General features: G+C 45.6%; 1 protein-coding gene across 4 annotated transcripts in view; it reads left to right on the top strand.

Moving 5' to 3' along the window:
• Positions 1–13,185, top strand: part of CLSTN1 (calsyntenin 1) — a 62,643-nt gene that overhangs the window by 20,935 nt on the left and 28,523 nt on the right. The window lies entirely within an intron of this gene.

Below are 13,185 nucleotides of genomic sequence, written 5' to 3'. Positions count from 1 at the left end.
CCTTGCCCCCAGAAGTACTCCTTTTCAGAGGTGGGGGAGAGGAGTCCATCTTAGAACCAGAATATAAACAAAATCATATCGTAAAAATAGGGTGAAGATGTTTTAAGATGTAAAATGTGGGATACCTTATCCCCTCCCCCTTGCCAGCAGGACAGCTGGAGTCAAGCAATGACGGGTGGATGTGGGTTGCCTGCTGCAGGCTTGGGGCTCCCCACCCTGCTGCTTTTCCCCCTGGAGCCCTGCACTGGCTGTGTGCCCCCTACCTGCCTGGCAGCAGTAGGTGGCATAGCTCCATGCCACTGCTGCTCCCACTGTTGCTGGGCAGGCAGAGGGCTCATTGTCGTGGTTGTGCAGGACCCCTGGGGAGGCCCAGACTTTCCGTGGATGGCCCACATGTGCCTCCACGCTGTGCACAAGTGTAGGGGGTATGTGTGGAGGGGTGGTTGGGGGGGTTGTGTATGATAGGGTGGGTGTGTGTAGAGGGGGTTTTGAGAGTGTGTGTTTGTGGGGGAGGCATGGGATATATTGCTGGGGTGTGTGTAGGTAGGGGGTTGTGGGTGTGCAGGGTTGTGAGATGTGGGGGTGGTGTGGGAACCCCCACACACACACTTCTCTCCACCCATGGTACGGAGCCCCTGCTGCCGACAGGCCCTCTGGGTGCTTGTGGCCCATGCAGGCACTGCCACCTGACAGCACATGGCTCTGGCTAGAGTTGTACATGGTAGCAAGGAGCATGGCGAGACCAGCCTGCCTCTATTGTGCGAGGCTCCCCATGGCACGTGTACAGTTCCCAGCGATGTGCAATGGAGCTGGCTGTCATGTGTAGCTGCTGGGACTCTGCCAGAAATGCCGGGGAGCCTTGTCTTCTGCATCTCTGGCGGCAAGGATCGGGGAAGGCAGTCATCTTCAATGCGTGGGGCTTCCCCTGGTGGCGCACAAGTGCTGGGAGCTGCACATGCACTGCAGGGAGTCCTGTGTGATAGAGATGGGCCAGCCTGGCTGCGCTCTATGCCACCATGTGCAGCTCTGGCCAGAGCTGCGTTCTGCTGGGCAGCGGTGCCTGTGTGGGCCATGAGCACCCCGAAAGCCCCTGTCTGCTGCTGTCGCCAGTAGTGGGAACTGTGTGTCATGGGGGCAAGTGTGTGGGGATGTCTCCACACCCACACCCTGCCCACCTGAGCTCCATGCTCTTGCCACCCCCCTGGGTACTGTCTCCACCCTTATGCTGGCTTCAGCTTCACACGCTCTGTCCCCACTCAGCTGCATCTCCTCTTTTCCCTGCCCCCACTGCAGCTTCTTCCAGCCCCACCGCTTCCCTTCCTGTTTTCAGGAGCAATTGCTGCAGGAGGGAGGTGAGGAGGAGCTGCTGGATGCCAGAGAAGCCACACAGGGTCCCTGGTGGCTGCAGCAGTGGCAGCAGCAGCCCCACCTGGGCCCTAGCCCAGCCAGCAGGCAGCTTCCTTCTGTGCACAAGGTGGAGAGTGAAGTGCATGAGCTTGGTGGGGTACAGTTAATTGGCGGGAACCCACAGGCCGGGTGAAATTGCCTGGTGGGCTGGACCTGGCTCCCGGGCCGTATTCTGTGTGCCCCTGATCTAGCTCCATCCTCTTTGTAACCACCCTTCAGGTAGTTAAAGGCTGCTACCAGATCCCTTCTCAATCTTCTCTTCTGCAGACTAATTCAAACCCAGTTCCCTCAGCCTTTCCTCAGAAATCATATGCCCCAGCCCCCCAAACCACTTTCGTTGCTCTCCACCAGACTCTGTCCAACTTGTCCACATCCTTTCTATAGTGGGAGCACAAAACTGGATGTGGTAGTCCAGATGTGGCCTCACCAGTGCAAAATAACTACTTCCCTCAGTCTGCTGGCAATACTTCTAATAATGCAGCCCAGTATACCATTGGCCTTGGCAACAAGGACACACTGCTCACTCATATTCATCGTATTGTCCACTGTAACCCCTAGGGACTTTTCTGCAGAGCTGCTGCTTAGCTAGTCAGTTCTGAGGCTGTTGTGATACATGGGTTTCTTCCATCCTAAGTGCAGGACTTTGCACTTGTCCTTGTTGAACCTCATGAGGTTTCTTTTGGCCCCATCCTCCAATTTGTCTAGGTCACTCTGAATTCTATCCCAAGTCTCCAGTGTATCTATTACAGCTTGCTGTCATCCACAGGTTTGCTGAGGATGCGCTCCATCCCACCTTCGAGATCATTAACAAAGATATTGGGGGAAAAAAAACGGGCCCAGGACTGACCTCTGGGGCACTCCACGGGCTGCCAACTAGATATCGAGTCATTGATTATTATCCGCTGAGTCCGACAATTCAGCCAGCTTTTTATCCACCTTACAGTCCATTCATCCAACCCAACTCAGCTTGCTTGTAAGAATGCTGTGGGATACAGTATCAAAAGCTTTGCTAAAGTCAAGGTATATTACATCCACTGCTTTCCCTGAATCCACACAGCCAGTCATCTCATGATAGAAGGCAGTCAGGATAGTCAGGTATGATGTGCCCTTGGTGAATCCGTGCTGGCACTTCCTAATTGTCGTCTTCTCCGAGTGCTTAGAAGTGGATTCTTTGAGGACCAGCTTCATGACTTTTCTGGGGACTGAGGTGAGGCTGACTGGTTTGTAATTCCCCAGGTCCTCCTCCTTCCCTTTCTTAAAGATAGATTACTATATTTGCCCTTTTCCAGTTGTCCGGGACCTTCCCCAATTGCCACAGAGATAATGGCTAGCAGCTCTGCAGTCACATCAGCCAACTCCCTGAGCACCCTTGGGTGCATTGCATCCAGCCCCATGGACTTATACATGTCCAGATTTTCTAAATAGTCCCTAATCTGTTTTCACTACTGTTGGCTGCTCACCTTTTCCCCAAACTACTGCCTGGTGCAGTAGTCTAGGGGCTGAGCTTGCCTGTGAAGACCCAAGTAAAAAAGGCACTGATTATTTCAGCCTTTTCCTCATCTGTCCCTAGGTTGCTGCCCCCATTCAGTTAGGGACCCACACTTTCCCTGACCTTTGCTGACAAGTTTGTAGAAACCCTTTTTGTTACCCTTTATATCCCTTGTTAGCTGCAACTCCAATTGCACTTTGGCCTTCCAGACTTCATCTCTGCATGCTTTAGCAATATTCTTATTCTCCTCCCACGTTTTGTCAATGCTTCCATTTCTTGTAAGCTTCCTTTTTGTGTTTAAGCTTACTGAAAATTCTCTGCTAAGCCAAGCTGATCACTTGCCACATTTGCCATTCTTCCTGCACATCAGGATGACTTGTTCCTGCACTTGCAGTAAGGTTTCTTTAAAATACAACCAGCTCTTCTGGACTTCTGTCCCCCTCAGTGGCCTCCCAGGTGATCCTGCCCATCAGTTCTTGGAGGGAGTCAAAGTCATCTCGTCTGAAGTCCAGCATCCATACTTGGGGAAGATGATGTGGCCAGTCACCGTGCTGGCCCAGCCGCTGTCTAGGGCAGTCTACCCTGTCTCGCCTGCCACGACTTGTTGAGAAAAATCAGATGTAATAAGTGGGAGGCTGCCCATTTAATACCCCAGTGCCAAGGGGGGTTACACATGGCTCTGATCTTCCCTTATCATGTCCAAAGCCTAGCAGATGGCATCCAAAATTATAGTTGCTCTGGCAAGAAGCCGACCCAAACTCTGCCTGTTTCTGGACCTCTTAGTCTTATGCACGCTACCCCCCTCTCGCATGGCCTGTTTCATGCTGCCCTTCACTGTGCCTCCCCCAACCTGCCCTGCTCCTATGAGTGGCCGTCAGGCTTGCCTACTTACACTCTGGGCAATCCCCCCACAGCCCTTTGGATGCCTCCTGCAGCCTGCTCTATGGGTGATGTTTCTTATGCCTAACACTAGGCTGACTTTAGCCACAAGCCCCTCTCCATGTACTTAGCTCTTTCTGCCCCCTTCTTGGGGCCACTCTCTCCCCCTCACTGGGGCCAACTCTGTGCTCCCCGTTTGGGGGCTTGGGGTCTTATCCCCCAAGAGACTCGGGTGCCTGTGTCTCAGTGTGCCTGGCCCCACTGTCTATTCTATCACCACTGAGTTGTGGGGGCTGGAATAATAAGACGTCCCTACTCGCCTTTCACTGGGGAGGCAACTGGATTGGTATTTCTGGGGGACTACTGTGCCATGAGGAGTTCCACTAGGCTTTCCTTCTGCAGCAGGGTGGAGTTTCAAGTCATACCCAGGACCAGGAGCCTCCAGCCCTCCCCATAGCTCCTGCCCTTATCTCCAAGATGTTCCTGAGCAGCTGCTCAGCTGGGTGCTGTCTTTTCGGCTGCCAGCAACAGACTGCCCCCTCAGCCCTGAGGGCCTGAGCTAAAATGGAGTCTGCTCAGCTCTCTCCTCCAATCACATGGTCTCTACTGGGCCAGGTGACAGCCACTTCAGGGCTGGTCTGCAGCTGCTGGCTGCCCTGCTATCACTCAGAGCCCTTAAGGTGACAGGCACCAAAGGTGCTCTGTCACAATATTCTGTTGATCTCCTTCCTTCCTTTTGTCAGGATCCTGAACTCAGTCATCTCATAGCCACTGCTACCCAACTTGCCATCCACTTCTACATCCCCCATCAATTCTTCCCTATTTCTGACCAGTAGGTCAAGAAGAACATGATCCCTAGTTGGTCTCTCCAACATTTGCACCAGGAAGCTGTCTCCAACTCTCTCCAAAAACTTCCTCGATTGCCTGTGCACTGCTTTATGGCCTTCCCAGCAGATGTCAGGGTGATTTGAAGTCCCCCATGAGAACCAGGGCCTGTGACCTGGAAACTTCCGCTTGTTGTCTGGAGAAGCCTCATCCTCCTGGTCTGGTGGTCAGTTGCACATACCACCACAACATCATCCTTATTGCTCTCCCCTCTAACCTTAACCTGGACTTTCAACAGGCCTATTTTCCAGTTTCATACTGGAGCTCTGAGCAATCATACAGCACAACTCCCCCTCCTCCTCTTCTTCCCTGCTTGTCCTTTCTCAACAGTTTTTGTACCTATCCATGACTGCTCGAGTCATGGAAGCTCCCACCACATCTTTGTTATTCCAGTCACATCATAGTTCAGTGATGATGTGTATGGGGTGCATGTGCACCCCCTGGGAGTGCTGGGTGCACCTACTGACAGGCAGTGTTCCCTGCTTAGGTGATGGCAGTGGGGGCAGGTGGGAGTGCCGGTGGCCCCTTTGCAAGCACCAGCCAGGGAGTGGGAAGTGCTGCTGGCATTTCTGGGAGTGCTGGTAGTGTGGAGATTTGGTTCCGGCACACGTGCCTGCCCTCCCCTACTCCCTCCCCCCGCCCCCGCCGTGCGGTCAGCAAGATTGGCGGTAGGGGACTACCCCCCTTCAGGTTGCTGACTGGCTGCTGGGGAACATGTGTCGTCCCTCCCCCCCCCCCCCCTCAGGTGACACCAATCCAGTGGCCCATGTCATAGTTCCTTGATTGTGCAAGGACTTCCAATTCTTCCTGCTAGTTTCCCAGGCTCTCTGAATTCATATATAGATCCCTGAAGTGACTAGCTGATTGCCCTGTTTTCTCAGGAAGAATGAGGCCTCCCATTTTGTCCCCTCCTGCTTCTGCTTCCTCTAGGTCCCCCGCTTTTCTACTTACCTCAGAATCCAGAGCTTGAAGCTAGATCTGGTTCATCCTATGGTGCTTTAGCCATAGACCATGCTGATGCTCTTTAAACCACATGGAAACTAATGCACAAGAGACTGGCTTGAAACACAGGTTGTGTTTCACTTTCCACATGAGAATGACTGACTGATTTCATTTTTGCTGGCTCTTATCCAGATTTGTTCAGCATACTCTTTCTTAATACCTACATTTTAAGAATACTGTAATGTAGGAGCAGGCAATTATTTCAGGTGGAGGGCTTCTTACCCAGTTTTGACAAGCTGTCAAGGGCTGCATGGGTGTCCCTGCCCATGGGACCAATTTCTGTGGGCCAGCACTGGTGAGGCCCAGAGCGGGGCACAGGTCGGCAGGGGCCTATGGAACCAGGCTGGGCTATGCTAGCAAGGAGAGGGGGAAACTGGCCTGGCTCCATAGAGCTGCTGCCAGCTGGGACCCTGTACTCCTGTCACCCTGCTCTGACGCGGGCCCCATGTTCCCACTGGCTCCTGCACCTGCTCACACCCAGTGCCCCCGCAGCTTTGCTGTACAGGCTGGGGGTAGCGTGCAGCCCTGACCTGCGGTTGCCAGTAGAGTAGGAGCTGGTGCTGAGTGTGGGGAGAAGCAGCTCCTCTCCCGCCCTGTGGCTGGCACTCCCTGCTGCAGCCGCTCACAGTCCGCATGGGCCTGTCCTGGGCTGCGAGCGGCTGCAGTGCGGGGCGCCGTTCAAGGGGCAGGTGAGGGGCTGTTTTTCCCCGCACTCAGCAGCAGTTTGTAATCCACCCCACTGCTGGTCTGGGTCCCATGCTGGCTCTGGGCTTGCCTGTTGAGGCTGCTCTGTGGCGGCAGCAACTGCCTGGTGTGGAGGAAAGTGCCCGCCCCCCCCCCGCCCCCCCTTACCTGAGGTTCCCGTGCCAGTGCAGCCACATGGGCCCAGGACAGAAGCCCCTGCTCAGGCTTCCAGCTGGGGGGGCAGAGCCAGGTGAGCCCTGCTGTTGCTGGAGCCTGCCGGGGCTTCCCCTGGGTCCTACTGGCCCTGGGTCCTATAATTTTTGACAGGAACCAAGGACAGATGAATATAAATTTTCTAAATATTTTAGGGGCCCTGCGGGCTGGATAGAATGGGCTCCCATGGGCCGTATTTTGCCCACCCCTGCTGTAACCAGTATATAAATATCCCAGACTTATCTCTTTGGTTGGCTTAGATATGGGAGAACTGTGTTTTGAAGGAAAAAAATTGGTATGTTTAAATCTCTTAGTTAAAATAGTTAACAGAGTCCTGAACTAGATATTTGTCTGCAGAATCTTGCTTGATGAAGGAAAATCACAGTGAACCAAGAGTCCTTGGAAAATAGCTAGGACTAGCAGGCTATTGAATATATTAGACCTTGTCCATTTTAGGAACCTTACTTAGCAATCTTGCTACAATGAGGTAATTTGAAGACAGTCTGGCAAAGTGAGCAGTCAGCTGACATGTTCATCATAATTGCCTCATGTTATGGTTTTATGGAGACACTGGTCAGTATTTCATATTTAAGGTTGTACTTAAAGCAACCTTTTTGTTGCTGTATTGTAGGAGTGGTATAATTATCTCTAAATCGACCACTGCAGACTCAAGAAATTAAGAGTTAAATCTACTTTTAAGAAATTCAAACATGTCAGGGTATTGAAAATGTACAGTTAAGGTACTTGGACAACATTTAGTTCTGTAATGTAGGTCATTTGTTACGAGCAGTAAAAATGCATCTTCTCCAAATGGATAACACCTATTCTGTAAATACAGAATGAATTATAAGAATTGACTAGTTATAGTTAAATTCTACTCAAATCAATTAAAAACAAGGTCCTTAAGGACTTAGTGCTTTCTTATTTGTCACAAATGACCTTAATAAAATAAAATTATTCAAAACTTCTGTGCATATAAAAGTAACAGAAATTTTATATATAGACTATATTTGAATTAGGTTGTAATTGAGTTGTTAATAATTGTGTCTCATTTTTATGACTAGAGACTGGGCCAGATCACTGATTTTTTTTTTTTTTTTTTTTTTTTTTTTTTCCTGCATAGCAAATATCCGTACTGTCATTCTCTGTGCATTTCCAGTACCTGTTTTAATTGAGTGTAACCATCTCTCCAAATCTCCTTCATTTGTGATATTCATATAGCTCCAAATTATATGTAGATATATAAAATCTCTTTTATCTTTAAACTGCATTTTTATTTAGTTTATCCCAGAATTAATGGGACTGTTTAAATTTACTATAATCTTTGAACAGTTGATTTAGCGAGAACAGAGTTAGCAAATTCAAACAGAGTTCTAACCATTCTTCCACTTCTTAATCTCCTCAGTTATGTATAACTAACCTTTTCATCAAAAGGGAAAATAATGTTCTTCAGGATTGTTTTTAAGGAAAGTATATAAAGGAATTACCAGCGTGTTCCCTCTATGATGACTTGTCTTTGTATTCCAGTCCATTTGTACTTAGAATCCCATCTTGGCTTGCATGTTTGGGCAAAAAGTGTATTAAATAAAAATTCATCTAACAATGACATATAAAGATTGGCCTGCCACCCTACTGATTAGAAAATGATAGGACTTCTTACTGTTATAAAATAGTTGCAACTTGACAGTCTATTGTGGACTATGAAAGCAACAATTCATCGCTTCTGCTGGGCAGTAAATGCCCTGGTATGTTGTGTATAATGAAGATTTAAAAAGCAGTCTGCAGGATGTCTTCAAATGGCATGTTAAATTTGTAGAGGACAATTCAAGGTTATACCATCATGTTCCTTTAAAAAAAAAAAATTCTGTGTACTACTTAAATTAGTTTATGTAAACCTGCTCTACCCAAATTAGCTGCAACTATTATGAGTTGATAGTTATTTATAAGTTTAAACATACATTTATACTTTGGGTTTCCAGAGTATTGAAGTTAGCAAAGTACTAAGGAGATTTTGTGGAGGAGAGGGGGTGTGTTCCCTTTTATCTGAACAGTTGGTGGAGATTTTAGACCAGGCTTTCCAGCACCAAGTTCTAAGGTCATCGGTGTCGAAATGACTTGGATCCTAGACTCTGTTTGTACAAGACATGCATAAAGTTTACAGACTTTTTGTTTTAAATATGAGTCTGTCATCTGAAGTGCATAAATTCTGGATGACAAATGTGTTATGAGCACTTGTAAAAGTACTTATTTGGCATTAAATTGGACAATACTTGACTTTCTCTTTGGGTAGTGAAGAAGTGGGTGTGGTGTTGAATCAGCATTAGCGACTTATTCAGGATAATAGGTGGTGATTTACCCATGTCCTAGAACAGAGAATAGTGTTGTCATTGTCCAGTATCACTGATGTGGGTGCTGAAGAGTGAAAAGCCCATTAGAATAATGACAAAATGTTTTCACAGCTGAAACACAGAGCTTTCAGATTTAATTGTCCTTTTCAGCAGTAAGTAGTATAGACTTATATTCATTAAAATGCATTTTTTTGGGTTGTCTTGAAAGGTTGAAGTTTTAATGAAATGTTTCCACTAGCTGAAATTAAAATACTTCTGAAATTGTATAGTATTTGATTTTTTAAAAATATTTTAAGGTAATGGGTTTTTTTCCCACTTTGAGCATAAACCGTTCACGTGTGCTGTATAATGCCAGAATTGTAGGGAAAAGAAAGGTATTATGTTACTGTTCATTATATAGTTCTGCTTGTTTGTATTTCTCTATGGGAAAGTTCCTGAAATTATGACACGTTCAAATAAGCCCAGGAGTTTAGAAGTAAATGTGATTATCCAGATACCTGATTTCAGGATAATTTGCAAGCTCAAACATCTGGTGTATAGTGCACAGAAAGGCAGGAATCTGAATATGGTCATAGTGGATTGCCTTGTCTTGCTTTATGATCTCAAAGAAACCCCTTTGGAATCAATCTGGCTGATACCATTCTGTTTGTGGTAATGCCTGGGAGGATGATTATTGAAGGTCTGCAGTGCACCTGGTAAAATCCTTTCTGCATTACAAATTCAGCTGTGTTGGAATGTGGTCATAAAGTGAGTTCTCCCTGAGATGGTTTAAAGCTTAATTATATTTTGCAGTCTAAATGAGATGAAACTATGTTTTAAATCCATGCCAGATATCTTAAATTCTTAATATCCAGTCAAGTAAGAAACTACTTTCATGGTTAGATCAAACCACGGGGTCACCAGGTCCCATGACATGTTTGAATTTGCAGTGTTGATACAACCCCAAATGTGATTAAAGTGGTGAACTGTTTGAGACCATCCTTGCTAGAGTAACGTGTTTAAGTTAAAAAAGCTAAGGGCGAGTCATTCTTAAACTACGTAACTTGGCTTTGCCCACAGTAATAAACAGGACTCCAGGATTTTTGTGGGGGCTAGGAATCTGTGTTTAGAGAATGCATGTACACTTGTGCAGCATTTCTGTTTATTCTCTTAAAAAATATCAAACCCCTGTCAGCCTCTGCTTGGAGATGTACATACCTCACATGTTCCAGTGGGTGACTGCTGATGCTGTATCTTCATGCTGCACTGCCAGCCCTTGTTTGTTCAGGGCTGGGAACTGTGCTGACGTGTTGTCTACAGCAGGCTGATGCATAATGCAGCACTCAGCTGGATAGTGGCTCTGAAATGATAGGTAGAGAAGATGAATGGCATGGCTTGTCACAGAAATGGGCACTGGCCTCGTCATATCTAATTACCGGACATAATTAGATAAGTTTTTGTGAATACATGGGCCAGTTTCTAAGTTAGTCATCTAGGCCTTATTTAACTCAGTTATTTTGCAAACCATAGACGAGCTAAATTCTGATACTGCAATTCAGTATGGTATGGACACAGCTGAAGGCAATTAGCAGTGGGACCCTGAGAGTGCATTTGGTTGGGCTGGACTAATGGGAATGCTTGCATTTATTTGTAGAACAGAATTAATTTAGGACACACTTTGGTCAGGACTTTTTAACTTATATGCAAATAAATAAAATGCCTTTGCCAGTTGTACAATAAAACCTTGGGCTACTTTTTAACAGCTAGTCAGTTTGGGAGACATTCTAGGGCAGGGGTAGGCAACCCGCGGCACGCGTGCTGGGTATGGCACACCACAGCCAGCGCCAGCTCTGGGTAGCTGCCTGGGCTGCTCCCAGCAGGACTTGCAACCAGAACCTGTTAGAAAGTATTCATACTTTTGTCTCTTTGGAAGGGTGCTGGGATGGGATGCCTGATTTTCAGTATTTTGAGAAGATGTTGGGCATCAAATGTTTTATGACCCCTAGTTCAGGTATTTTAAAAATGAATTTGTAGTAACCTACTTCATAGTGCTGTGATGCATTTCAGTATAAAATAAGTAACCCTTCTTCCTACCCCACTCCCCCCCCCCCCCAAAAAAAAAAAAGAAAAGAAAAAAGAAATCCTTCACCCTCCTCAGAATGTATGATAAGATGGTAGTAAACATTTTCATAAGGCTTATTTGGTACTTTTAGGCTAGCATAAAGTGCAGCGGTCAGCCCATGTTAGAAACATAAAACAGAAGTTATTTTCTCAGTCTTAACCCTAGCAGGACTGACCCTCTGCTTGATGCAATCTAGTCTAATCTAAATTGTATTAAACTACAGAGATTAAAGTGTATCTAATGACAGACTAATATCCAACCTGCCTAACTGATCTCTGTCCCCATCTGGATATGTCAAGGACAGAGGCATCTTGCATTAATTTTCCTCAACTCCAGAATGAAATGAGCAAGTTCAGGCAAAAAAATGAAGTGCAAAATAATGTATGTATAGCATACCGTGATACCCATTTATATTAAGAAGTTTATCACAAGATTAATTATATGATACTGAACTTTGTGAGAATGAAGAAATTCAGTGGCAAGATTTGTTTAATCCTGTTAAAAGTCCTAGATGTATGAGGTTCCTTGACCTGCTGGAAAAATCAATGCATCTTGTAGCTGATGTTTAAGATGTATACTGTCCTTTTACTGGAAAAGCCATCTGTCTGCTGTCTTATCCATCCTGACCTTGCTCTGTAATGATGTCTCTGATTTGTTTTGAAGGGCAGGAGCCTAAATTCTTAAAATACTTTGTACTTTAGGGGAATTAAAATAATTTCTTTTATGATGGAGACCCTTTGTGGAATGGAGCTAATGGGTCTTAGAAACCTTGCTCCAGTTGAGAGTTGCACATTTCATATACATGTCAGTTTTGTTGTCTGTGTGTGCTTCATCTATGCGCTTTAACTTCTTGACATATGAACCACCTTCCCTTGTAATGACAAAAAGGCTTTTTGCACCCTGGCTTTTTTATGTGCGGGCTTTTTGTTTCAATAAGATCTCGTTCCTCTGAAGTGGAAAATGTGAATGTATTTCATATATTCTTGTTCTGAAAAACATCTGGTAGGAATTCATTTGTAGTACATCTTGAGCAGAAGCTTCAGTACCCTAAGGAGCATCTGAAGACTCATGGGTATTTATCAGGCAGATTAATGGTGACTTACTGTGATGGTGGGCTGTCAAGGAATGTAATACTTGAACTGCCTAGCAGCAAAGGTTGGCACTGATGCCAGGGTTAGAGTTCAGTTTAAATGACCAAGAACTGAGCAGCAAAAAAAATATACATCTGTCACATCATTTAACACACTTCTCCCTCTTCCCCCTAAGTTCCATTATTAGGCTTTCTGCTACCATGCCCTCTTTATCTGTGTATTTTCTCAGTTCAGTGCCTTTCTTGGAATGCCTGATTCCCAAGGCTAACTTTATTAGAGTAGGGCACATTCAGTATTTAAAAGCCTGCACTTGTTTTATAGTCATTTTTGATCACTCAGTGCTGTTAGCCAGGAATTTGGGCAGTGTGTGGTTTTCTTGAATGATTCTATTATTAAAACACCATAATATTCAAGACTATATTTATATGCTGTGTAAACAAACGGTGAAACAGGTTTTATATATGGATGCCTTAGGAGACTTACATGTGTTGCTATAAAATAAGGAGTCAATTATAAACCTATAAGATTGCCTTAAATAGGCTTTGGGAATAACCTCGTGAAAGTCTGATTTCAGAAACTGTCCTTTTATAAAATAAGGGCCCACTGTTCAAAAATTACCCATTCTGCAGTAATTTGTCCTTCACACTGAAGGATATTTTATGCTTCAGTATTAATCCAGTATTTTGCCTTTTTACTTTTGAACATTTGTATTTTTGTTTAGCGCATTAAGGAATTATAATCATCCCCCCCCCCCCCCCCCCCCGCCTTTATTTATCATGGAGAATTTACTAGTTTGCACCCTTCTCAAATAAATGTGAATGAGCAATAGTTCTATTTGATATGCATTTTAAGCATAAAGTTTGCTTAGCTGTAACTGTATCTTGGGTCAGAGACTATGGTAGTTAAGAAAATGTAAGTGGAATGTTAAGTAGCATGTAACAAAATGCGAGTTCAGGGTTTTAATAACACTGTGGTTTCTGTTGAGATAAAACCTGTCAGCTCTGTCTTATCACCAGAAATTGCATGCCCAACATTCAAGTATGTAAGCGATTGTGTAAAAGAGGTGGAAATTATTAGATGTTCATT

Source organism: Crocodylus siamensis, chromosome 12 (assembly GCF_052110815.1).
Source record: "Crocodylus siamensis isolate JL-2025a chromosome 12, ASM5211081v1, whole genome shotgun sequence".
Lineage (NCBI taxonomy): Eukaryota > Metazoa > Chordata > Crocodylia > Crocodylidae > Crocodylus > Crocodylus siamensis.
Note: the sequence above shows the minus strand (reverse complement) of the source record. Positions and strands in the feature narration are given on the sequence as shown.